General features: G+C 41.1%; 1 protein-coding gene across 46 annotated transcripts in view; it reads left to right on the top strand.

Moving 5' to 3' along the window:
* NCOA3 (nuclear receptor coactivator 3) overlaps window positions 1-23,568 on the top strand; it is a 147,191-nt gene that overhangs the window by 74,672 nt on the left and 48,951 nt on the right. For 38 of the 46 annotated variants that reach the window (XM_078371861.1, XM_078371865.1, XM_078371882.1 and 35 more), the window contains one exon: window positions 1,587-1,665. The gene's annotated coding sequence lies outside the window, so the exon portion shown is untranslated. Of the gene's footprint in view, window positions 1-1,586; window positions 1,666-7,724; window positions 7,823-23,568 lie in introns of those variants that run through there. The other 8 variants (XM_078371862.1, XM_054255431.2, XM_078371872.1 and 5 more) reach the window with 1 other exon arrangement.

Genomic DNA, 23,568 nt, shown 5'->3' on the forward strand with positions numbered 1-23,568 from the left:
GCATCCTTTTGCAGAAGACAAGAAAACATCTGAGTCTTTCCTCTGGCCCTTGCCTCCTTGCTTTTTATCCACCCCTCCCTCCATTGGATAATTTTTGGACTAGGGCATTTAGGCATTTGCTTCTGCCAGGGTATTAATGTTGTCTTTATTCTCTGTTGAGTACCCATTTTGGACAAATGAATATCCCTACAAGTTCAGAGTACCCATCTGTTTTGATCAGTTTTCAAGATTTGGAGCTGGTTTCCACCACCTCCACTTGGTATTATTCATCTTTACAAACTGTGATAGAGTATATATTGTATATACTATGCCTGACTTTAATTTTTTTTTGAGATAGAGTTTCGCTCTCATTGCCCAGGCGCACGAACTCGGCTCACTGCAGCCTCCACCTCCTGAGTTCAAGTGATTCTCCTGCCTCAGCCTCTCGAGTAGCTGAGATTGCAGGCATGAGCCACCACGCCTGGCTAATTTTTGTATTTTTAGTAGAGACAGGGTTTCACCATGTGGCCAGGCTGGTCTCGAACTCCTGACCTTTTGTGATCCGCCTGCCTCTGCCTCCCAAAGTGCTGGGATTACAGGCATGAGCCACTGCTCCCGGCCTAATTAATTAATTTTGAGATGGAGTTTTGCTCTTGTTGCCCAGGCTGGAGTGCAATGGCATGGTCTTGGCTCACTGCAACCTCTGCCTCCTGGATTCAAGCGATTCTCTTGACTCAGCCTCCCGAGTAGCTGGACGGCATGTGCATGCCACCACACCAAACCAATTTTTTGTGTTTTTAGTAGAGATGGAGTTTCACCATGTTAACCAGGCTGGTCTCAAATTCTCCTGACCTCAGGTGATCCAACCACCTCTGCCTCCCAAAGTGCTGGGATTATAGGTGTGAGTCACTGTGCCTGACCCTGACTTTTATTATTTATTTATTTATTTATTTTTGGTGGAGATGGTGTCTTGCTATTTTGCTCAGGCTGGTCTTGAACTGCTGGCCTCAAGTGGTCTTCCCACCTGAGCCTCCCAAAGTTCTGGGATTACAGGCATGAGCCACTGTGCCTGGCCCTGTGCCTGACTTTTTAAATAGAAGTAGTGATAAATGGTACAATAAGACATCTGCTCTGATTCCTAAGAAGAGGTGTTGTACTTGATAGTTTTTGTTTTATATGCCTAGGGAAGGGAAAAATGGGAAGACTTATGCGGCTTTTTTTTTTTTATGAGATGGAGTCTTGCTCTGTCACCCAGGCTGGAGTGCAGTGGCTTGTTCTTGGCTTATTGCAACCTCTGCCTCTTGGGTTCAAGTGATTCTCCTGCCTCAGCCTCCTAAGTAGCTGGGATTACAGGCGCATTCCATGTCACCCGACTGATTTTTCTATTTTTGATAGAGTTGGGGTTCTGCCATGTTGGCCAGGCCAGTCTTAAACTCCTGACCTCAAGTGATCTGCCTGCCCTGCCTCGGCCTCCCAAAGTGCTGGGATTACAGGTGTGAGCCACTGTGCCTGGCCAGAAGACTTAATTTGTGTGTGACTAATCATAATGCTTAAATAAAGAAAATACAATTAAAAAATTCAATCTCTCCTCTTTTTTTTGTCTTCAGGATCAAAATACTTGCTGGACGGTGGACTCAGAGACGAATAAAAATAAACTGCTTGAGCATCTTTTGACTGGTTAGCCAGGTAATTCAGCTTTATTTTGATTTGATTCTTTGTAATTTTTTGTCTTCAACCTTCTGAAGGTATTTCCCTCTCCCTTAATATATGATTTCATTAAAACTCTGTATGCTTCGTGTTTTTCTTTTTTTTGAGACGGAGTTTCACTCTTGAGGCTGGAGTGCAATGGCGCGATCTCGGCTCACTGCAACCTCCGCCTCCTGGGTTTAGGCAATTCTCCTGCCTCAGCCTCCTGAGTAGCTGGGATTACAGGCACGCGCCACCATGCCCAGATCATTTTTTGTATTTTTAGTAGAGACGGGGTTTCACCATGTTGTCCAGGATGGTCTCGATCTGTTGACCTCGTGATCCACCCGCCTCGGCCTCCCAAAGTGCTGGGATTACAGGCTTGAGCCACCGCGCCCAGCCATGTTTTTCTTTTTAATGATTATTAGTTAAATGAATGAGCTTAGAGTACTTGAGTGAATATGTATGTATATATACAGTTGGCCATTGTACAACTGAGGATTGGGGACACTGACCCCTTGTGCAGTAAAAAATGTGCGTAACTTTTGATTTTCCCCAAACTTTACTAGGAGCCTACTTTTGCCTAGTAGCCTTACTGATAATGTAAACAACCGATTAACATGTATTGTGTATGTTACATGTATTATGTCTTGTATTCTTAAAGTAAGCTAGAGAAAAGAAAATGTTATTAAGAAAATTATGGCCAAGTGCATATAATCCTAGCACTTTGGGAGGCTGAGGTGAGTAGATCACTTGAGTCCAGAAGTTTGAGAACAGTCTGGGCAACAGAGTTGCAGTCTCTATAGAAACTGCAAAAAGTAATCAGACATAGTGGCCTGTGCCTTAGTCCCAGCTACTAGAGAGACTGAAGTGGAAGGATTACTTGTGCTCAGAAAGTTGAGGCTGTGCCTGAGATGTGATTGTGTTACTGCACTGTAGCCTGGACAACAGAATGAAACCCTCTCTGTCTCCAAAAAAGAAATAGAAAAAGGAGAAAATTATAAGGAGGCTGGACATGGTGGCTCACTCATACCCTCATACCTATGATCCCAGTGTTTCGGGGATTGGAGGCGGGAGGATCACTTGAGGCTAGGAGTTGGTGACCAGCCTAAACAACATAATAACATCCCCAGTATTACAAAAAAATAAAAAGAAAATTAGCCAGCAAGGTGGTATGTGCTTATAGTCCTAGCTACTTGAGAGGCTGAGGTAGGAAAGTCGTTGAACCTAGGAGTTTGAAGCTGCAGTGAGCTATGATTGTACCATTACACTTAAGCCTAGGAAGAGAATGAAACCTTGTCTCTAGAAAATAAATAAATAAAAAATTAAAAATGAAAGTCATGGCCTGGTTTGGTGGCTCATGCCTGTAATCCCAGCACATTGGGAGGCTGAGGTGGGTGGATCTCCTGAGATCAGGAGTTGGAGACCAGCCTGGCAGACATGATGAAATTCTGTCTCTACTAAAAATACAAAAATTAGCCAGGCGTGTTGGCATGTGCCTGTAATCCCAGCTACTCAGAAAGCTTAGGCAGGAGAATTGGCCTGAACTCAGGAGGCAGAGGTTGCAGTGAGCTCACATTGTGCCACTGCACTCCAGCTTGGGCGACAGAGGGAGACTTCATCTCAAAAAAAAAAAAAAAAAAAAAAAAAAAAAGTCATAAGAGAAAATTATATATTATTCATTAAATGGATCATGATGAAGAATGTATACTCATTCTTGTGAGGTTGAGCAGGCTTGAAAAGGAGAAAGAAGAGGAGATGATGTTTTAGGCATGGCAGAAATAGAGAAAATCTGCATATAGCAGAACAATTGCAGTTCAGATGTGTCATACAAACGGTAATGGTATTTATATATATGTGTATATATACATATACAAACATAATTTTGGGGGAAGAGAAGAAATTCTCTCTTCTTATGTGTGGATTTTTTTTTTTTTTTTTTTGAGATAAAGTTTTGGTCTTGTTGCCTTGGCTGGAGTATAGTGGCACAATCTCGGCACACTGCAACCTCCACCTCCTGGGTTCAAGCTATTCCCCTGCCTCAGCCTCCAGAGTAGCAGGGATTACAGGTGTGTGCCATCATGCCTGGCTAATTTTTTTGTATTTTTAGTAGAGACAGGGTTTTGCCACGTAGCCAGGAGATCCACCCGCCACAGTCTCCCAAAGTGCTGGGATTACAGGCGTGAGCCACCACGGCCATGTGTGAATATTTTAATGGCATTTAGTCAAACATCTGAATTAGCTTAAAGTTATATTTACTATTTCACCTTGTGAAGGTGAATTTCCCCAGATAGCTTGTGCTGGCAAATAACATTTCATCTAATCCTTTCCTTTGTTTCTTTTTTTCTTTTCTTTTCTTTTTTTTTGGGGGATAAGGTCTTGCTCTTGTCACCCAGGTTGGAATGCAATGGCTTGATCTTGGCTCACTGCAACCTCTGCCTCCTGGGTTCAAGTTCTCCTGCCTCAGCCTCCCAAGTAGCTGGGATTACACCCACCACATCACCCAGCTAATTTTTGTATTTTTAGTAGAGACGGGGTTTTGCCATGTTGGCCAGGCTGGTCTGGAACTTCTGACCTCAGAATATCCACCTACTTTAGCTTCCCAAAGTGCTGGGATATGTGAGCCACTGTGCCTGGCCTATTTTTTTTTTTTTTGAGACAGAGTCTTCTTGTGTCACCTAGGCTGAAGTGTAGTGGTATGATCTCGGCTCACTGCAGCCTCCACCGTCTGGGTTCAAGCAATTCTCAGGCCTCAGCCTCCTAAGTGGCTGGGATTACAGGCGTGTGACACCACACTTGGCTGGCTAAATTTTGTATTTTTGGTGGAAATGGGATTTCACCATGTTGACCAGGCTGGTCTTGAACTTCTGACCATGTGCCTGCCTCAAATGTTGTGCCTGTCTTGGCCTCAAGTGCTGGGAGTAGAGGCGTGAGTCACTGCGCCTATTCCCTTTTCTTAACTTGTAATAGTACATCAGAATAGGAAAAATGAGAATAGAAAAAGCTGTCTGATTGCTGAGAAAGCAATCATGCTTTGCTTAGTTAAATTTCCTTTAGTAATACCATCATTCTCTTGGTTAGCTAGGCTTGAAATCGGAGTTGTCTTTGAATCCCACCCCACTCTGCTACATTTGGCAAGCAGGCTTTATCTGGCTTTCTATTTTCATGTCTCCTGCATTTGATCCACTTTCTGTTGCCGATTTTAGCTTCCAAGGCCAAGACCCCATAATTTCATGATTGTGTTTGTTCTTGTGTCTTTACTGCTTCCATATCCACTTAAACTTTTGCTAGCAGATTTTCCTAAATGTATACTTTTAGCGAAGCTTCTGTTGTGCTCTTAAGTTTGGGCTGCCTTTCCTTGGCTTACAGAGAAAAAAGTGCAAACTCCCTTCTCTGACATTTCAAATGGTACTTTATCTGAGAATCTATCCAAGCCACTGGTTATAGGTCTTGCAATTTCTCTATAAAATTTCTCAGTTAATTGTGATATATACCAATTCTTCCTGAACATAGCAGACAACTATCTCCACAGTTTATTTATTTTTGGAGACTGAGTCTCACTCTGTTGCCCAGGTTGGAGTGCAGTGGTGTGATCTTGTTTCACTGCAACCTCTATTTCCAGGTTCAAGTGATTCTTCTGCCTCAGCCTCCTAAGTAGCAGGAATTACAGGCGTCCGCCACCACACCTGGCCAATTTTGTATTTTTAGTAGAGACAGTGTTTCACCATGTTGGCCAGGCTGATCTTGAACTCCTGACCTTAGTGATCCATCCGCCTTGGTCTCCTGAAGTGCTGGGATTACAGGTGTGATCCACTGCGCTTGGCCAGTTTTTTTTTGTTTTTTTTTTTTTTTAAAAAACCTTTTATTTGGAAATACACATTTACAGAAGTTACAAAAATAAAAAGAACATCTGGATATCCTTTATCCAGATTCACCCACTTGCTTTATTATTTGCATTTGTGCCATCCTACCTTCTTTCCTCTTTTTCTACACACACAAACATAAACACACCAATTTTTTTTTGAACAATTTGAGGGTGAGTTACATATGTTATGCTTCTTTCCCCTAATACTTCTGTTGTCATTCCCACAAATCATTCTCCTATATAACCAGTGTACAGTTACTAACTTCATAAATGGACATCGATGAAATCTATTGCCCATATTCCAGTTTTGTCAGTTAACCTAAGAAATTCTCTTGTAGCATTTTCTATGCTTCCTGTATAGACTTCAGTCTGGGGTCAGGTTTTGCATTCAGTTATTATTTCTCTTTAGGCTCCTTTTTCCTGGGCTATTTCACAGCCTTTATCTCTTACGACCTTGACGTATACAACCCTTCTTTAACACCCTTACTCTCTTTAATGGAGATGTTCATTTTATGTTTGTCTGAAATTTACTTGTGATTAGATTAAGATGTAACGTATTGGCAGGAATACTGCATAGGTAATGTGATACTCAGAGATGGAGTCATATGACTTCCATCTGTCTTTTATTGTGAAGCAAATTTTGATCCCTTGGTCAAGGTGTTGCCAGATTTCTCCACTGTATGTTTTTTTTTCCGCGCCTCTTTTGCCAAGCAATAAGCAGCCTGTGGGGAAACAATGCAGATATTCTGATTATTTTCACAGTTTCCTCTAGATTTAGCATTCATTGACTTTTGTCTGATCCAGTTTTTTATTATGATGATTGCAAAATGGTCATTTTTTTTTTTCCAGCCTTCCTTTCATATTACCAGTCAACTCTTGGCCATATTTCGTAATCAGTAGCCCCATCTATTGGTTATAGGTTAATGAATTCCTATTTTTTTAATGGTTTACAGTTCACTTACCCCACTTAATTATTTTGGTGCTCAAATTATTCTAGAGGTTTGGCTAGTGAAGCTCCTGTAAGTGTGCCGCTGTGTCCTTGTGGGGAATAAAAGTTTGAGAGACCAAGATTTCTGAGTTCTAGGTGTCCTCACTACTTCTGGGCTGTCTTCTCATCTTGACCTTTTTAGTGGATAGGGCTAGGAAATAATATGCATGCTTACACACATACTCATACAGTCATCCCTTCCTACTTGAGGGTGATGGGATCTAGGACCCTTGTGTGCATCAAAATCTGTGTATGCCCAAGTTCTTTAAACTATAAGGTAGCAATTGTATTTGCACAGAACTCATGTTCAGTTTCTTATATGCTTTAAATCATTTCTAGATTACTTATAAGACATCTAACACACAGTGTATATACTGTGTAGGTTGTCATTAAACTGTATTTTTTAGTCTGTATTTTATTGTTGTATTTTTAAAATTTATTTCTTGAGTATTTTTGATTTGGATTTGTATGCAGAATCCCTGGAGACAGAGGGCTGACTGCACATGTGTTCATTGAAATATGGGTATACATATTTTTTTTTTTTGAGACGGAGTTTCGCTCTTGTTACCCAGGCTGGAGTGCAATGGCGCTATCTCGGCTCACCTCAACCTCGGCCTCCTGAGTTCAGGCAGTTCTCTTGCCTCAGCCTCCTGAGTAGCTGGGATTACAGGCGTGCACCACCATGCCCAGCTAATTTTTTGTGTATTTTTAGTAGAGACGGGGTTTTACCATAGTGACCAGGATGGTCTTGATCTCTTGACCTCGTGATCCACCCGCCTCGGCCTCCCAAAGTGCTGGGATTACAGGCTTGAGCCACCGCGCCCGGCCGGATATACATATTTTAGAAATCATGAGTTTATATCAGTATTTACATCTTTATCATGTCTACAGCGTTTTTTCTTTGTATCCCATTTTTAATTTTTATGTTCCTTATTGTGTGGGAACCCGGACTCTCAACATTAGTACATTTACTCATTTGCCCAATCCTCTAATACATCTAAAATAATTTCAGAATTGCTTTTTCCATTTCACTACAATAAAGAAACTGAAAATGAGTGGAACATTTGTCTGTAATTCTTTACCCCCCAGTTTTACCCAAGACTGAGAGTAAATGGTTAAAATTTTAATTGCTTGGATTAGCCCTCCAAACTCTTTCGCCACCCCACTATTGTATTTTTTAAAACAGAGTTTTGCTGTTTCGCCCAGGCTAGAGTGAAGTGGCGCGATCTCGGCTCACTGCAACCTCTGCCTCCTGGGGTCAAGCGATTCTCCTGCCTCAGCCTCCTGAGTAGCTGGGACTACAGGTGTGTGCCACCATACCTGGCTAAGTTTTGTATCTTTAGTGGAGACAGGGTCTCACGTTGCCCAGACTCGTCAACTCCTGATGTCAGGCGATCTGCCCACCTCTGCCTCCCAAGTTGCTGGGATTACAGGCGTGAGCCACCATGCCCGATCTCCACCCTACTTTTACTTCCATTCTTACTTTCTGTATGTTGTAGCTGAGGTATTCATTTGAGCCAAAATTAAGTTTATTTACTTGTTTACTTATGCTGCTTCCCATTCTGATTTTTATTTTTGTAATATGTAGAATAACATGCTTTCAAAAGTCCAAATTTTACACAAAAGGCATACATTGGTTTTGTATCCCTTCCATGCCATTTTTCCTCAGTTTGGATAGGTAACCAACTTAAATGTTTTCTGTCTTATCCGTTCTGTTTCTTTTTTTTGATGATATCTCTTAATTTTTTTTTTTAACACAAAAGATGGCATACTACATATATTCTTTTGCACTTTGCTTTTTTCTCCACTTAATTGGTATCTCCTGGAAAAATGCCATATCATGCCAAAGAGATCTTTCCCATTAATTTTAATTGTAAAATTTACAGAACATAAAATAAACCTTTTTTTTTTTTAAAAAAAAAAAGGCAGAGTTTTGCTCTTGTCAACCAGGCTGGAATGCAGGGGTGTGTGCAATCTTGGCTCATTGCAGCCTCCACCTCCTGGGTTCAAGTGATTCTCCTGCCTCAGCCTCCCAAATAGCTGGGACTATAAGCGCCCAATACCCTGCCCAGTGAAATTTTGTATTTTCTTTAGTGGAGGTGAGGTTTCACCATGTAGGCCAGGCTGGTCTTGAAAAAATATACCATTTTTAAGTGTATAGTTAAGTGGCATTAAGTACATTCATATCGTTGTGCAGCCATCATCATCTTCCATCTCCAGAACCTATTTTCTCAAATAGAAACTGTATACCTGTGAAATATTATCTCCTTAGGTATGAGTTGACAGGTGTGTAAACACACACACCTCACATTGAGTACTTATTCTCTTTCCTCTAGCCCCATCTCGTTCATTGTTACATAAATGCGCAGTCTTCATTTATGCATTTACATGCGCAGGTACTTCAGTTTACTGGAGTGATTTCTTTTCTTTCCTCTTTCTTTTTATTTTGAGACAGAGTCTCACTTTGTCGGCCAGGCTGGAGTGCAGTGGCACAGTATTGGTGCACTGCAGCCTCTGCCTACTGGGTTCAGGTGATTATCATGCCTCAGTCTGTAGCTGGGATTACAGGTGCATGCCACCACACCTGGCTAGATTTTGTAGTTTTAATGGAGACAGGATTTCACCATGTTGGCCAGGCTAGCCTCAAGCTCTTGATCTCAGTTGCTCCACCTGCCTTGGCCTCCCATAGTGCTGGGATTATAGGTGTGAGCCACTGTGGCTGGCTGCAGTTTATTTTAAGTGGTTATTATCTAGGTTGTTTCCAATATTTTGTAATCAAAATAATGTTACATTGAATAACCTTGTATATATACACCTTCCTAGTTTTGGGGTTATGTCCTTGGGATAAATTTCTGGAAGTGGGAGTTCTGGATTGAAGGGTAAATGTATGTCTAGTTTTTTATTGGATTGTCAAATTGCACTTCATAGATGTTTTGTCACTTTGGGTTCTTACCAACAGCATATGAGAGAGCCTGTTTCTCCACAGCCATGCTGTAATAGTTATTTCACTTAGCATAACTTTAAAAAGATTCATCCATGTTACTGTATCAGTAGTTTTAATTGCTGAGTAGCATTCCATTGTGTTAATACATCATAACTTGTGTTTTCAGTTTTTGGCTATTATAAATCTGTTATGAACATTCAAGTTTGTGTATATTTGTGTGAATTTTTTTACTTCTTGGGTAAATACCTGAAAGTGTAATTGCAGGGTGTTAAATATATGCTTACTTTTATAAGAAATTATGAAACTGTTTTTTAAAGTGGCTGTACCTTTGTATTTTCCATCTGCAATATGTAAGAGTAAGTTTCACATCTTTTCCACTTAATATAGTCAGTCTTTTTAATCTCAGCTATTCTAATATGGGAATAGTGGTATCACATTATGGTTTTAATTTATATTTTTATGATGACTAATGATGAGATTAGTTGCTTTTTCTTATTAAGCATTTCTGTGTCTCTCTCTCTCTTTTTTTTTTAAACCAAGTTTGAATGTTTTGCCTATTTAAGAAATTTGGTGGTTTGTTTTCTTACAGAGTTGTATACATTTTAAAAACTGTATATTCTGGATGCAAGTCCTTTTCAGATACGTGTTTTGAAAGTGTTTTCTTCCAGTCTTTTTTCTTTACATTTTCTTAATTTCATTTCAAGAATAGGCATTTTGAATTTTGGAGTACAACTTAATATATATTTTTATCTTTTATGATTAGTACTCTTTATGTACCAAGAGGTTGTTGTATACCTTAAGGTTGTTTATGAATTCTACATTCATGCCTTCTAATTAAAATAGGAACCAAATTCATAGAAATCTTACAAAGCAATGATTACTTGAAAACCAAACACTTAAGTGAATTGTCTTTAGGTTTATAGTGTCTTTTTTTTAAATTCTGATTTTAAAGCTTTCTCTCTCCTGCCTCTATAGTGTCGTATGTATAAAAATCAACATTTGTTAATGTTGCCTTAGATATTATATCTCTCATTTAAAGCCAGAAAACACATGATGCCAGATGGGAACTAGGAAGAGTAGTACATTCATCTTGGCATCAGTTTCCTCATAATGATCAATTGACTTGTTTTACATGTGATCTCAGGTTCTTTCCAGCTTTAAGGTTCTATGATTGAGAGATCAGATTTTACATTACAGAACCTTTTAGTTACCTGCTAAACTGCTACTACATCACTCAAAATGTATGATAACCAGTCAGATTGGAAGATTAAAGTCTTGCCTGGCACGGTGGTTCATACCTGTAATCCTAGCACTTTGGGAGGTAGAGGCGGGCAGATCATTTGAGGTCAGGAGGTCAATACCAGCCTGGCCAACATGTCAAAACCCCATCTCTACTAAAAATATGAAAAAATTAGCTGGGTGTGGTGGCAGGCACCTGTAATCCCAGCTACTCCAGAGGCTGAGACAGGAGAATCACTTGAACCCGGTGGTGGAGGTTGCAGTGAACCGAGATTGCACCACTGCACTCCATCCTGGGCGACAGAGAGAGATTCCATCTTGGTGGGGGTGGGGGTTGTGGGGAAGATATTTAAAAGTATTATTATTTTTGAGACAGAGTCTCACTCTTGTTGCCCAGGCTGGAGTGCAGTGGTGAGATCTCGGTTCAGTGCAACCTCTGCCTCCTGGGCTCAAGCGATTCTCTTGCCTCAGCCTCCGGAGTAGCTGGGATTACAGGTATGTGCCACCATACCTGGCTAATTTTTATAGTTTTAGCGGAGACAGGATTTCACCATGCTGGCCAGGATGGTCTCAAACTCCTGACCTCAGATGATCTGCCCACCTCGGCTTCTCAAAGTGCTGGGATTACAGATGTGAGCCACCACGCCTGGACTTTAAATGATTTTTTAAAGGAGATGTCTATAGGGATAGGTCAAGAATCTACAGTCCTTGGTTGGTAATTACTTGCAAAGGACCGTGATTTAACTGTTTTTAAATTTTTTAGATTGGTGGGAGTTTCTAGTTGGTGCGGCTGGAAAACAATAATTTGTTATTGGGAAGTCCAGTTAGGCCAGTTCTATCCAAACAGTTAGAATAGCCATAAATGATGTGGTTATACTGAGATTCTATGAAAAAAAAAATTGATACCATGACATAAGGGTTTATTTATTTATTTATTTGGTGGGACTGGTTAAAAGTTGGCTCTGAAGTTAGAATGACTTGGATTTAATTTCTAGCTCCACCTCTTACTAGATGTATGACTTTGGGTTGAGTTTACCTTTCTTTCTTTTTTTTTGAGACGGAGTTTCTTGTTACTCAGGCTGGAATGCAATGGCACGATCTCGGCTCACCGCAACCTCCGCCTCTAGAGTTCAGGCAATTCTCCTGCCTCAGCCTCCTGAGTAGCTGGGATTACAGGCATGCGCCACCATACCTAGCTAATTTTGTGTGTGTGTGTGTGTGTGTGTGTGTGTGTGTATGTATATATGTGTGTGTGTGTGTGTATATATGTGTATATATGTATGTGTGTGTGTGTGTGTGTATGTGTGTATGTGTATATATATATATATATATATATATATATATTTTTTTTTTAGTAGAAACGGGGTTTCACCATGTTGACCAGGATGGTCTTGATCTCTTGACCTTGTGATCCACCTGCCTTGGCCTCCCAAAGTGCTGGGATTACAGGCGTGAGCCACCGCACCCAGCCAATATGGTGGATTTCTAAATTGTAAGATCCAGTCATGTTGTGTGTAATTCATTTTTACCACTGATGTATTGTATTCTTTTGCATGGTTTCATTAGAATTCATTTTTCACATCTGCGGTTGATAAACACTAGAGTTTCATTTAGCTTTTGAATTATAAACAATGTTGCAATGATCCTTTCTTCCATCTCTTGTTTAAAAAAATATGTTTTTTAAATTAAATTTTATTTTTTATTTTTTTTTTAATTGAGATGGGATTTCACCATGTTAGCCAGGATGGTCTCAATCTCCTGACCTTGTGATCCGCCCACCTTGGCCTCCCAAAGTGCTGAGATTACAGGTGTGAGTTATCTTAAATATATATATATATATATATATATATATATATAGAGAGAGAGAGAGAGAGAGAGAGAGAGAGAGAGAGAGAGAGAGAGAGAGAGAGAGAGAGGTCTTGCTCTGTTGCTAGGATTGAGTGTAATGGTATGATCTTGGCTCACTGCAATCTCCACGTTCTGGGTTCAAGCGATTCTCCTGCCTCAGCTTCTGGAGTAGCTGTGTCTAGAGACATGTGCCACCACAGCCAGCTAATTTTTGTATTTTTACTAGGGGTTTCACCATGTTGGCCAGAATGGTCTTGATCTCTTGACCTCATGATCTGCCTGCCTTGGCCTTCCAAAGTGCTGGGATTATAGGCATGAGCCACTGGCCCCAGCCCCGTTTAAAATATTTTTATTGCTCTAAAGTTTTAAAACATAAATTTGATTTTAACTGCTGACATATATACTTTCAATGTGGTGGAACTACTTTAGAAAAAGTCTTTCTTTTTAAGAAAATTTTAGACAGGGTCTCACACTGTCACTCAGGCTGAACTGCAGTGGCATGATCTTGGCTCACTGCAGCCTCTGCCTCCCAGGCTTAAGCAATCCTCCCACCTCAGCCTTCCTGAGTAGCTGGGACCACGGGTGCATGCCACCACACTTGGCTGATAAATTTTTAAAATATTTTTGGTAGAGATGGGAATTTTACCATGTTGCCCAGGCTGGTCTTGAACTGAGCTCAAGAAATCCACCCACCTTGGCCTCCTAAAGTGCTGTGATTACAGACATGAGGCACCATGCTGAGCCAAAAGTAAATTTTTCTACTGAAATGTTTTATACATTGTTTCTTGTTTTATTAGCTAAGTTATTTCATATAACTTTTTTATTTATCATAGGATTAGCAATAAGCACTGTAATTTTCCTTAACTTTAAGTAGTTGATTTCAAAAAACCAACTTTATTAAAGCATAATATACATACAAAACATTTACCAACCTTGAATTTACAATTTAATGAGTTTTGACAAATGTAACCATCACCGCAGTCATGGTATTAAACATTTCTACCATACCCTAATGTTCTTTGTGCCTCTTTGCAATCAGTCATCTCCACTGGTCCCCAGTAACCAGAAGAAACCTCCAACTGGTCTGCTTTATGTCACTACTGTTTTGCCTTTTCTAAAATCTAATATGAATAGGATTCCCATTTTGTGTGTGTTATACCTTTTTATCATTGTACCACCATTCTTGGATATTCTGTTCTTTTTCATTTTCTCTTTCTTTTTCAGTTTTGGGGAGTTTGTATTGATCTTAAGTTTCACTGGTACCCCACTCCTATGTTTGGTCTTTTGATGAGCCCATCAAAAGCATTTGCATTTCTGTTAGTCTTTTTGATTTCTAATCTGGGTTTTTTTTTTTTTTTTGTTAGAGTCTCACTCTGTTGCTTAGGCTAAAGTGCAGTGGTGCAATCTTGGCTCCTGCAACCTCTGCCGCCTGGGTTCAAGTGATTCTTCTGCATCAGCCTCCCAAGTAGTTGGGATTACAGGAACCTGCCACCATACCTGGCTATATTTTATATTTTTATTAGAGATGAGAAGTCTCCATGTTAGCCAGGCTGGTCTCCAGCCCTTGACATCAGATGATCCACACCCGCCTTGGCCTCCCAAAGTGCTGGGATTAGTGGCATGAGATACCTTGGCCTAACCTTTCCTTTTGATTCCTCCTTAGAGTTTTGTCTCTTTGCTTACATTATCCATTTCTTCTTGCATGTTGTTTGCTTTCCCCATTAGAGCCTATTAGCGTGTTAATCATAGTTAAGATTCCATGATGGTTTTTAGATTTTTACAATAAATGTTTTTAAAGAACCTGGCTTCTTTAGGGTTTACTAGTGAACTTTGGAAGCATCATTTGCATATATTATCAAACCTGTTTTTATCTTATTTTATATTATATTATTTTATTTTATGACCGAGTCTTGCTCTGTTGTCCAGGCCAGAGTGCAGTGGCACAATCTTGGCTAACTGCAACCTCCGTCTCCTGGGTTGAAGTGATTCTCCTACCTCAGTCTTTTGAGTATCTGGGATTGCAAATGCGTGCCACCACACCTGTCTAATTTTTGTATTTTTAGTAGAGATAGGTTTCATCAGGTTGGCCAGGCTGGGCTCGAACTCCTGACCTCAAGTGATCCTCCCAAAGTGCTGAGATTACAGTTTGGGTGTGAGGCACTGCACCTGGCTGAAACCTTTTTTTTATTATTAGTGCCCATGATTTCTTATTTAAGAATACACGTAATCAGCTGGACATGGTGGCTCATGCCTAATCCCCGTGCTTTGGGAGGCTGAGGTGGGCAGATCACAAGGTCAGGAATTCAAGACCAGCCTGACCAACATGGTGAAACAGCATCTCTACTAAAAATACAAAATTAGCCAGGCATGGTGGTGCACGCCTATAATCCCAGCTACTAGGAGGCTGAGGCAGGAAAATCAGTTGAACCCCGAGGCAGAGGTGTAGTGAGTTGAGATTGTGCCACTGCACTCCAGCCTGGGCAACAGAGTGGGACTCTGTCTCAAAAAAAAAGGAAAAAAGAATATGTATAATTGACTGGGCACGGTGGCTCACGCCTGTAATCCCAGCACTTTGGGAGGCCGAGGTGGGTGGATTGCCTGAGGTCGGTAGTTAGAGATCAGTCTGGGCAACGTGGTGAAACCCCATGTCTACTAAAAATACAAAAAAGTTAGCTGGGTGTGGTGGTGTGTGCTTTCAATCCCAGCTAGTCAGGAGGGTGAGGCAGGAGAATCACTTGAACCAGAGAAGTGGAGGTTACGGTGAGCCGAGATCATGCTACTGCACTCTAGCCTGAATGATATAGCGAGACTCCTTAGGAAAAAAAATATAAAACACACACACACACACACACACACACACACACACACACACACACACACAATATCACACAACTTGTATACAAATATTCATAGCAACAGTATTCGTAATAGCAGAAAAACAACTTAAATTTTCATTAGCTGATAAGTGGATAAATAGAATGTGGTGTATCCATACAATGAAGTATTAGCCAGAAATATATAGTCATGTAACACAGAACAGTGTTTTAGTTAATGAAGGATTAGGACCACATATATCACAGTGGTTCCAGAAGACTATAATACTGTATTTTTACTGAATCTTTTCTATGTTTAGGTTTGCTTAGATACACAAATACGATTGTATTACAGTTGCCTGCAGTGTTCAATATATTAACATGCAGCATAGGTTTATTGTGTAGAAGCTGTAGGCTATACCATATAGCATAAGTTTAGGCTATGTTTTCTAGGTTTGTTAATATGCACTCTGTGATGTTTGCACAATGATGAAATGGGCTAAAGACACATTTCTTGGAATGAATCCCTGTCATTAAGCTAGGCATGACTGGACTGATAAGTGCTACAATGTGGATGTATTTGAAAACGCTATGTTAAGTAAAAGAAAGGAGTCACAAAGAACTAGATATTGTGTGATGCCATTTATATTAAATGTCCTGAACAGGTAAATCCATGAAGACAGAAATACCTAAGTGGTTGCCAAGGGCAGGGGTGAATGGGTGGGAGGTTGGGTTATATGAAGTTGAGGGGTGGGAATGGGAGGAGGGGAAATAACAGCTAAGGGATGTTGAGTTCTTTTTGGGGTAATGAAAATGTTCTAAAATTGATTACAGTGAGTTACACAACTCTGAAATATACTTAAAGCCAGTCATGTACTGTAAGCATATGATATGTGAATTATATCTCAGTAAAGCTGTTAAAGAATCTAACTGATGTTTTCAGAACTGCTAAGACCACCATGATGTCATAAAGAAATTTTATGGAAAAATACTGTTTTCTCATGAACCTGATGTTTCCTGTCTCAAACATTGTTAGATTTCAAAAATAACATGTTAATTGCACTCACCTCAATTTTTTTTTTTTTTTTTTGAGATGGAGTTTCACTCTTGTTACCCAGGCTGGAGTGCAATGGCGCTATCTCGGCTCACGGCAACCTCCGCCTCCTGGGTTGAGGCAATTCTCCTGCCTCAGCCCTCTGAGTACCTGGGATTACAGGCATGCACCACCATGCCCAGCTAATTTTTTGTATTTTTAGTAGAGACAGGGTTTCACCATATTGACCAGGATGGTCTTGATCTCTTGACCTCGTGATCCACCTGCCTCGACCTCCCAAAGTGCTGGGATTACAGGTGTGAGCCACCGTGCCCAGCCTCACCTCAATTTTTAAAAAACTTTATTCAGTCTCTTTATAGGGGTTATCCTATAATTATAAGGTCAATATAAATTCAAGCAGCATATCTTTTTCATGTTTCAAGAAAGTTTACATTGAAAAGACCGTATTATTAAAAAGACCATACCCAGATCCATCTCCACTTTTTCTATTTGTTTACTAAACGTTTGTGAGATATTTATGCTATCTTGCATAGTACCTTCAGGAATCAATTTTTGCTCTCAAGTTTATAAATACAATTTTAAAAAATCCAAAAAAGTAATAGTCCTGGTGGATCTGCTGTTTAGTACAAAGGAAGATCTCTTCCTTTGTATGTATCTTTTAAACGTTTAAGAGTGTCACCTTCTATGTGAGGAAGACTGCTGACTAGTGATACTGTATTTAAAATGTGGAGATAACTTGTTTTTATGATGGTGTGTAGGAGATGATTAATGCATTTATAATTTGTTTTGTTTTCTTTTTTGGGATGGAGTTCACTGTGTTGTCCAGGCTGGAGAGTAGTGATGTGATTTCATCTCATTGCAGTCTCCAGCTCCGGGTTCAAATGATTCTCGTGCCTCAGCCTCCCGAGTAGCTGGGATTACAGGCGTGCACCACCATGCCCAACTAATCTTTGTATTTTAAGTAGAGACAGGGTTTTACCATGTTGGCCAGACTGGTCTTGAACTCCTGCCCGCTTTGGCCTTCCAAAGTGCTGGGATTATAGGTGTGAGCCACCATGTCCAGCCACATTTATAATTTTAAAAGCTTACATGTCTTTTAAAAATTTTTTTTGGGAGATGGAGTCATAGTCTGCCACTCAGGCTCTCTGGTTCAGTGGTGTGATCTTGGCTTACTCCAGCCTCCACCTCCCAAGCTGAAACAGTCCTTCCATCTCAGCCACCTGAGTAGCTGGGACTGCAGGTGTGCACTACCACACCCAGCTAATTTTTTGTATTTTTGGTAGGGATAGGGTTTTGCCATGTTGCCTAGTCTGGTCTCGAACTCTTGGGCTCAAGCTATCTGTCCTCCTTGGCCTCCCACAGTGTTGGGTTTACAGGTATGAGCCACTGTGCCTGCAAAAAACAAAAAAACAAAAAAACAAAAAAACAAAAAACCTTAACTATCTTGAATTTAGTTTTGCTCATATAACAACTTTGCTGTAAAAGGCAACCTATTCTGAGTAGAGTTCACATATTATATAGGGGATGCTTTCAAAAGAATTTCTATTGATAGTTATATTTTATTATTAAAGTCAAAGAATGTCTTAGTCTGTTTTGTGGTGTTCTGTTACAGCAACAGAAACTAGGGAGTTTATAAAAGAGGTATATTTAGCACAAGATTCTGGAAGCTGGGAGGTTCAAGATCTGGTCAGCTTCTGGTGAGGGCCTTGTGCCATGTCATAACACCACAGTGGGAAAGTGGAAGGGGAAGCAACATGTGCAAAGTGACCAACAAAAGAGGTGGTCTCACTTTATAACAACCCACTCTTTAATCCAAACCTGTGGGATCAAGGACTTGGAGTGAGAAAGGCATTAATCCATCTTTTTTTTTTTTTTTGAGACGGAGTTTCGCTCTTGTTACCCAGGCTGGAGTGCAATGGCGCGATCTTGGCTCACCGCAACCTCCGCCTCCTGGGTTCAGGCAATTCTCCTGCCTCAGCCTCCTGAGTATCTGGGATTACAGGCACGCACCACCATGCCCAGCTAATTTTTTGTATTATTAGTAGAGATGGGGTTTCACCATGTTGACCAGGATGGTCTCGATCTCTTGACCTCGTGATCCACCTGCCTCGGCCTCCCAAAGTGCTGGGATTACAGGCTTGAGCCACTGCGCCCGGCCCGCATTAATCCATCTTAATGACTTAATTGCCTCTTAAAGGCACCTCAACATGAGTTTTTGTGGAGATAAACTATATTCAAACCATAGCAAAGACCAAAGGTTAGGGTGGTTTACTTTCTGCTAAGCTTTTAGATATAGACATGACAGTCATTAGATTGGTTATATATAGCTTTATAATACTTAATTTTGTATCTTAAGAAATAGAATTGGCCTAAATATCAGCTCAGTAATCTAATAAAAGGTGAACTGCTGTACAAATAGTTCAGTTTGTATCACTCTTATAAATGACCCTGTCTCTCATGTGCTAAACTTTTAGAGTAATTGCCTTCTTATGATTTTATCTGTTTCTAAAAACCTCTAGAGTATGTTTTTTGAATCTGTGTAATATTTAACATATAAAGCCTGCATTGTTTAGAAGTTGATATTGAAATCCCTTAAACTTCGGACCTCAAATAGAATTTGCTTATGTATAACCATTACATGCAGCTCTGGTGGGTTCAAAATTGTGTTTTCTGGGATTCTGCTCTGTGAAAAATAGTATGTATTGGACACGAGTACATGACAGCTGACATTTATCAAGATAACGAGGGGAGCCATATTCATTTTCACATTTTAAAGCAACTTCAAAAGCTTTGTATGCACACACATGCTCAACACATGTTCCTGAGCTTTACATGTATTGCTTGTCATTAATACAAGAAACTAAGTATAAATCTTTAGTGAGCAATGTAGACTTTGAAAATCAGCAATGTAGACTACTTAATTCATTTCCATGGAATTTATCTTTATAGTCTCTGTGCTGTTACAAATAATGTAACACATTCCAGATAGCTCTTTTGTTATATTGTTTTGATTTTGCCCTTCTTTAATATCTTTACCATAAAATTTTGTCCTATTGTAGAAAACTAATTGTAGAAATTAACTTTTTTTCTAAACTCAACTATTGGTATATTGCTGTTTTCTTTGCAAAGCTATTTATAAGGCTATTTTACTGGAGGGTGGCATAAATAGAATTGGAATGGCATAATTTTTTTGTCTGGGTTCTTAGCCTTTTAAAATTGTCCTTAAATTATAACAGTGCAAAAAGAATAGAATAAAACTGCAAGGTTCATAATGTTGCCCCAACTTGTTAATTAAAATAACACCTTTTGTGGTTGGTATAGGTTTCAGACACTGCCACCATCTGGTATATTGATATGCGGATCACGTTGACTTGCTGCAAGGTGACAAGCTTTGACTTCAGAAGATAAATTGGCCATGCACAGCTGTAATTCTACTGTCTTTTTATTTCCAGATATGATTTAGTAGTTTAAGGCTGTGATTCCTAGGTGCTGAGAAGAAAGTTGAAATTTATTTTTGTGTATGATAATTTTTACTTGGGTTTTTGTTAAGCGTAGTTTGTGGTGTGAAGGCACCATGTAAACTGTTGGTGTTTCAGTACTTAAATAGCTCTCTCTTAATTTTATTTGAAAAATGAGAAGCCTAAGTTTCTTTCCATTTTCCTTTTGGCAGTTGGAAAGGAAGCCATTTTATTAAGAGTGATGAATAATAAGGGACCTTTTTTAAGGCTAAATTGCCAGTGGCTTTACATTTAAAAAAAAAAAAAGCAGAGCAATCAGTTATGAACGTTAACATGATTTTTCAGGGGAGAAATAATCCTTGGTCACTTGTAACCCAAATGCCTTTCCTAATAAGAGTTCTGTTTCTACAAATTCTTTTGACAGAGAAATGTACAGTATCAGAGAGGTTTTTAGGAAACATTTTAAGTGCCTAGCAGAACAATTGAAGAGCACTAATAAAACTTTTCTATTTGAAGATCTTAGCATCTTTGAGAATTTAGTATTTCTCAGGAGACATCTCTTAAATTCTCTCATAGGTACCAAGATTTAGACAATTTGCTTAATTTATTCAGCTAATGAAATGGGAGAGTTCCCTGACTCCCCCCGCCCCCCCCCCCCAATCTTGCAGGACTTGCCAGCAGGGCTGTGGCTCATCTGTTCTCCTCTCAAACCCCTTTTGGGAGGGGAAGCATGCATACAGGCAGGTGTAAGGATTGGGGCAAGTGCCTGTGGGCTCTGTCCTCATGGCAGTGTCTAGGGGTGGGAGCCTGCAACTCTCAAAGCCCAAGTGGGCATGTGTACAGTATGTTCTTTTAGTTTTGCTGCCAGCCATGGATGGCTAAAGTGTTAAATAGCTCAGAGCTGTCTTGGTACTCAGGTCTTTGTCTGGCATCCAGGAAGTATCAGGTCACATACAGACTTGAGGATGGTGAATGCCGGGATTTTATTGAGGGATGGAAATACCTGTCAGGGGGATGGATGAGGAACTGGAAAGGGGATGGAGTGGGAAGATGATCGTTCCCTGGAATTTGGCCATCCAGTGGCCCATCTGACTGTCCTCAGCCGAACTCCTCTCAGTGTTCAGATGTTCCTTCTCTTCTCTCCTCTGCTGCACCATTTCTTTTGCTCTTCTATTCGTTTCCTCGTGGAGCTGGGCTTGAGGTTTATATGGGAGTGTGGCTGGTCAAAAGGCAACTTTTAGGCACCAAGACAGGAATGCTTGTTCTCATTTTAGGGTTGTGGATTTCCAGGCTTGAGCGTGGGGCCTTTGCCAGGAAACTGCCCTCTTCTCTGCAGTATTTCCCTGTCTCCTGTCTGTATCAGTAATGCAGGAATTTTTTTGTAAATTTTTATTGTAAACTAGGTTGTAGACCTAGTTACTTTTTAGTTAAGTGGCCAAATTCTGTTTTTCTTAGTAAACTTGATTCTGTTTGTAAATCATATGGTTCTTGAGGGACTTATTTTTCTTTTCTCCCCTCGCCCCTCGCCCCTCGCCCCTCGCCCCTCGCCCCTCTCCTCCCCTCCCCTCCCCTCTCCCCTCTCCTCCCCTCCCCTCTCCCCTCTCCTCCCCTCTCCCCTCCTCTCTCCTCCTCTCCCCTCCTCTCCCCTCTCCCCTCTCCCCTCCTCTCCCCTCTCCCCTCCTCTCCCCTCTCCCCTCTCCCCTCCTCTCCCCTCTCCCCTCTCCCCTCTCCCCTCCTCTCCCCTCCTCTCCCCTCTCCCCGCCCCCCTCCTCTCCCCTCCTCTTCCCTCTCCCCTCCTCTCCCCTCTCCCTCCTCTCCCCTCTCCCCTCCTCTCCCCTCTCCCCTCTTTCCTCCTCTCCCCTCTCCCCTCTCCCCTCTTTCCTCCTCTCCCCTCTTTCCTCCTCTCCCCTCTCCCCTCTTTCCTCCTCTCCCCTCCTCTCCCCTCTCCCCTCCTCTCCCCTCCTCTCTCCCCCCCCTCCCCCCTCCCCTCTCCCCCCTCTCCTCTCCTCTCCTCTCCTCTCCTCTCCTCTCCCTCTCCCTCTCCCTCTCCCTCTCCCTCTCCCTCTCCCCCTCCCCCTCCCCCTCCCCCTCCCCCTCCCCCTCCCCCTCCCCCCCCTCCCCCTCCCCCTCCCCCTCCCCCTCCCCCTCCCCCCTCCCCCCTCCCCCCTCCCCCTTCCCCTTCCTCTCTTCTCAACGGAGTTTCGCTGTTCTTACCCATACTGTAGTGCAATGGCCCAATCTCGGCTCACCTCAACCTCCGCCTTCTGGGTTCAAGCAATTCTCCTGCCTCAGCCTCCCAAGTAGCTGGGACCACAGGTGCGCACCACCATGCCCAGCTAACTTTTGTATTTTTAGGGTTTCACCTCGTTGACCAGGATGGTCTCGATCTCTTAACCTTGTGATCCACCTGCCTTGGCCTCCCAAAGTGCTGGGATTATAGGCGTGAGCCATCGCGCCTGGCCGGGACCCATTTTTCAAGAGCCTTGCCAACATCACTGAAGTTTTGTTTTACCTATGGTTTTTAATCCTTTCAATAACTTTGTAAAGGTGATGGTTGTCTATTTTAGAGAAGATGAAATTGAGGTTAAGAGATACAAATTTGGTGAGATCATGCTGGGCTCAAATCAGCTTTCAAGTCTGTGTTTTCTCCTCTCTTTACTTCACTATGCTCCATTTGTGTGGGAGCTATCTTTTTTTTTGGTTTACTGATAATGATGATGTTTGTGTGTCCAGTCTAGGAATTAACCTTGTCTAATGATTCTTGGTTTCAGATAAAAGTATCCCATGTCCATCCAGAGTTTGGCCATGGATAATTGATGATACTGTCTTTTCAGATTCTTATTAATTCGTGAAAGCTTATAGTTTTTTTTAACATCCATTTATTCTTACTGCTTTTCTTTCTTTTTTTTTTTTTTAATTGAGACCAGAGTTTTTATTTTTATTTTTATTCTTTTGGGACAGAGTTTTGCTCTTGTTGCCCAGGCTGGAGTGCAGTGGTGCAGTCTGGGCTCACTGCAGCCTCTGCCTCCCAGGTTCAAGCGATTCTCCTGCCTCAGCCTCACGAGTAGCTGGGATTTTAGGTGCCTGCCACCACACCCAGCTAATTTTGTATTTTTAGTAGAGACGGGGTTTCACCATGTTGCCCAGGCTGGTCTTGAACTCCTGACCTCAGGTGTTAAGCCTGCCTCAGTCTCCCAAAGTGCTGGGATTACAGGCGTGAGCACCGCAAGGTTCTTCCATTTCTTTTTATCATTTTTAATGGCTTTCAATTATTATTTTTAAAATAGAGGCTGGGCATGTGGCTTACGCCTGTAATTCCAGCACTTTGGAAGGCCGAAGTGGGCAGATAACCTGAGGTGAGGAGTTCGAGACTAGCCTAACATAATAAAACCAGTCTCTACTAAAAATGCAAAATAACCTCATGTATATATGAGGTACATATATAATAGAGTACTTTATATCCTCTGCAACTGCTGGTGGCAGTTTGAAGTAATAACTTTAGCTGTTGATAATACCTTTTTTCACTTTCCTTTCAGAAGTTTTTTGCTTGGTTTCCACCTGTGAAACTTTTTTTGTTTTTACCTGTGAGCCTTGCTTTTGATTCTCTTATCTTGTGCATGATTTGATTTCCTGACTGCGTTTGCTTGTTTCTTGTCCTAGAACTCAGTTGGGTTCATGGTGTTATTAGTTTATT

This window comes from Callithrix jacchus, chromosome 5 (genome assembly GCF_049354715.1).
Source record: "Callithrix jacchus isolate 240 chromosome 5, calJac240_pri, whole genome shotgun sequence".
Taxonomy (NCBI): Eukaryota; Metazoa; Chordata; class Mammalia; order Primates; family Cebidae; genus Callithrix; species Callithrix jacchus.